This window comes from Engraulis encrasicolus, unplaced genomic scaffold (assembly GCF_034702125.1).
Source record: "Engraulis encrasicolus isolate BLACKSEA-1 unplaced genomic scaffold, IST_EnEncr_1.0 scaffold_330_np1212, whole genome shotgun sequence".
NCBI classification, from domain to species: domain Eukaryota; kingdom Metazoa; phylum Chordata; class Actinopteri; order Clupeiformes; family Engraulidae; genus Engraulis; species Engraulis encrasicolus.
Genome location: NW_026945622.1, coordinates 1 through 4,336, shown reverse-complemented (window position 1 = coordinate 4,336; position 4,336 = coordinate 1).

Genomic DNA, 4,336 nt, shown 5'->3' with positions numbered 1-4,336 from the left:
CTTAGAGAAACCATGGTTACTTTACTATAGTAAAACCATGGTCGATTTTCGTAAGGGCTTTAGCACCATTTGAACTATGCTGGAATGCCACAGCCTACCTGAGTATCATTGAAGGCAGTTAAAGCAGTTCTGTAAGCAAAAGGGGGTCCAACATAGCACTAGCAAGGTGTACCTAATTAAGTGGTCGTAGAGTGTATACCTAGATACAACTTTCTTTTTTTTTTTTTTTAAATCTCCAACAAAAGCTATTATTAGCAGTGATGCAATTATGTATGATTTGATAAGGCATGAATTGCCATATTACATCATTTTATTTTGAAACATAAATAAAAATGACAAACTGGATGGTGTGACTATCAGGTTAAATGTTTATCTTAATTAATATTTATATTCAAACCACTGTAGAAAGCTGGAATAACAGCCAGAAGTGGTCTAAGCGAAACTGAGGCGGTTTTCTTTTTTTTCTTTCTTCAAATGGCATATTTACCAAAGAGGGTGATCCAAATAGCTATAGTACCAATATACAGATATATACTTCAGAGATACATAGCTCTCAGAAAAAAAAACATAGAGGAAATTTACCACACCCCCCCACCCCAACTGCTACCAGTGACCAGCACCCGCCCACCCAATTGCACCTCCACCACACTGACGTCTATGACAGTTTGATCATTTTAAATTTGATCAAAAGTAAAAAAAGAAAGAAAAAACACTATTTCTTCTTATTTCTTGGGTCAGTATTGTATGGGAAAATATGCTCATTTGTGTTTGTATGTGGTTTACCTTCAAACTTATCCCACATTCTGACAAACTGTATCATTTTCCGGGCTCCAGTCTAGGACATTAAAGGGTTAAAAATGTAAACTTTGGGGTATAATTTCAGCTTAATACCATTAAAATAATCAAATCCATACCTTATTCTGTATATTGTCATCCTTTAAATGAGAAATAAAGAGCTAGAGGTGAAAACGAACGAAATAAAATGTGAAAGTATGAATTTCTACACTTTTAAAGCCATTTATTTGCCGTTTTTTGACCAAAAGCGCAGTTTAAATGTGGTCAAATGTCCAAAACAACCACTCAATTGTATTCACTGGGCCACTATTGTATGGACAAATGTGTTAATCTGTCTCTGTATGTAATTTACTTCAGAAGTTATGGCCCCTTCTGCAACCTTTTGTCTGGGTTCCAGTGTAGGGCATTAAAGGGTTAAAAATGGTAAACTTTGGGTTATTATTTCAGCTTAATACCAATAGAATAATCAAACCCAGACTATATACAGTATATTGTCATACTGTAAATGAGAAATGAAGAGCAAGTGGTTATAATGGACACAACTTGGAAATATGATTAAAAAAATGAACATTTCTACACATTTAAGGCAATTTTTTTGCCGTTTTTGACCAAAAACGGGGTTCAAATGTGGTCGAATGTCCAAAAATACCCCTCAATTGAATTCACTGGGTCAGTAATGTATGGAAAAATGTGTTCATTTGTCTCTGTATGTAGTTTACTTCAGAAGTTATGACCCATTATGCATCCTTTCCCCCCAATCTGCAGTGTTCCAATTTTTACATAGGCCTCCTGTGCACCCCAACTTTGACGGGGCGTCACGGAAATTCCCATTGGATTTGGCCGTGGATAAATTGTGAGGTGTGTCCAGACACCTATAAGAACACATAGTAAAAAAATCTATTGGTAATAAATTAGTTCACAGATTTTCCAAAATATCCATATCTTTCCCTAACTAAGGGGCTTCTTCTTTTGGAGGCTTTTCTTTCCACTCATGCATCGTGTTATGTCATATAGTTTGCCCAGGTCTCTTCTTGCAGCTGCAATACTATTAATTGTAGCACATGATTTCCTCCCCTGTTTTTTGTTGCACAAAAAAAGGCATATCAGTGCATGAAGATGTAGATGCCTCCCCCTCCTGTAACAATAATAATATAATAATAGGGTCTAAGGATAATAATAATAAATAAAAAAGAAAAATTCATTTTTTTCTGTTAGGCTAACCAGGGTTTCTCCAGACCCCATCACTTTATAGCAGGGCTTTGAACCGATATTTTTTCCAATCGGTTCGTTCCGAACAGAAACGGAATTATAACGTTTCCGGTTATGAGTTCCACCAATAAATTGAAGTTCCTGAACCGGTTGAAACAAAAAACTATTGCTCCCGGAACGGTTCATTTCGTTCCTGTCAGTTGATTACTCCCCATATCTGAGGTTAATTAACCAAGAAAGACGGAAGTGCATATAGGTCAGCTTACATTCCAAACTGTTAATTAAAGCGGATGAAAAGAATATCCTCCTGAATTTTGTCATTCAGGGACGACCTCAGCGGAGACAGAATAAACCTCAAATATGAAAATGCGCGCCCCACGCTGACTTGGGTCATGGGGAGCGCTATGACGGACATTGCTAGTTTGTGCATATCTGCATTTGAAGTGGCCATGGATGCCTATTAACCAAGAACAGTCTTGTGCGCTTTAAATGCACATCTCTGCAATATGTCTAACAACGATGCAATGGGAACTCGGCCCTTTTGTATAGCAGTGGTTTCTCTTATCTCGGATGTGGAGTGGAGACTTTGAAATTTGAATGGAGAGAGAGCGGTGGATTACAGTCAGCGAATGTCTGATGTCACACAGGACGTGAACTTCAGCCGTCATAGTAATGTTCCCGGTTTTCGTTTTCGTTCCTTGAACCGGTTCATAGCCCTGCTTTATAGTTAAGGTGGCCACATTGAAAGCAATCACCGATCACATCAATGACTTAAAAGATACAGCTAGTGTATAATTGTATTGGCTATTATGGCTACAATGGCTTAGGAGGCAAATATGCATACATGTAACACACACACAAAAAATATAACAGAAGTGGGGCAGGAGTGGGAGTACTTTTGAGTGGCAGGATTGGGGGTTGTTCCACACAGGACATAACAGGGCAGGACAGGATTTTTTTTCTGGAAGCGGGACAGGACAGGAGTGAAAATCCTCTGTGTCATGCTCTACCAACTCACCACCAACAAATTCTTCCAAAAACATTTTCTGTTCATCTCTAAAGAGTCAGTATATAATCTGTCTTGTGACTCATCAATGCGAGCTGCCGTTGATATTTAAGCAATAAATGCTCAGTTTATTTTCTATTCGAAAAGAGCATGTCAATGGCAGCGCTACCAGACGGTAGTGTGTGTAGCTCTCCACCAGCGGACTCCAGAGCTACACACAGGCACCGAACCAGGCTACATAGACAGCACATTCATCAATACTTCACAGGTCCCACTGTTCCCACTGTATTTTATTTTCCCGCCTGCCCCCGCCTTCACCTAAGTTTAAACCGCCCGTCCCCGCCCAATTTGCATTGGGTCCCGCGGGAGCCAGCGGGTCCCAATCCAGTTCTCTGTGTAAAATTTTATTTATAAGCATACCATGATCTTCTACCCCTTCCAGGCTCTCCTTGTGTCTCATCTCAGAGAAGGGTTGTACAGATGGTTTAACTTCAATCTGCTCATTACTGTGCCGTGCCGCGGCAGCGCACCGTGATCATTACACCCTGTGGCCATTCGGAATGCAGAGCAGCGTCTGCCTGTGCTTGTACGTCTGTCTGCTTCCGTGATTGTCCATCCCCCAGTTTTAGTAGTAGTAGAAATACAGTCAGCAAATTGCATGTTTTATTTAGCATTGGGCATTTGATAATAACACAAGTGTGAGCCCTAAACAAGACCACCATATGAATTTAAACTCGACTTTTTTCTGTCTTTCATTCACCGTCTCCCAATCCGTCCCTAACTTATTTCGGCATTATTCAAGTCAGGAACGGGTATCCTCAGGATACAGAGTTTGCATACCTACTACAATTTGAACCGGTAAAGACAATTAAAACCGAGTCAATCAGACAGGAACATCATTGTAATTAAGTGTGTCCCGTAACGCCAGCATGAGAGAGATCGAATTTTAAATTTGGCGACGACATTCTGTCTTCAAAACTGGCATCGGCCGCTTCCAATTTAGGACCATAGGCCTATTCAACCGTTTCCACAACCTCACTGATCACAGTTGCTTCATCTCTAATGCCAGGGCTAAGAACAACGAAATAGCAAAACAGAGTAGGCTAATAAACCGTAGCCTAATGGAGAGACTGAGGAGACATGAAATCAAGCGGCGGAGTTCGGACCATTTTGAGTGGACCGATGTCGCTTGCTTTGTGTAGCCCTATCAAGCAAGCCTGTCTGTCTCATTTGTGCGATGAGCACAAAAACACAAATTGAACCACTTGTATAGTGTGAGTCAAACAGACATGAACAACATTGTAGCCTAATGAAGTGTGCCCTTTC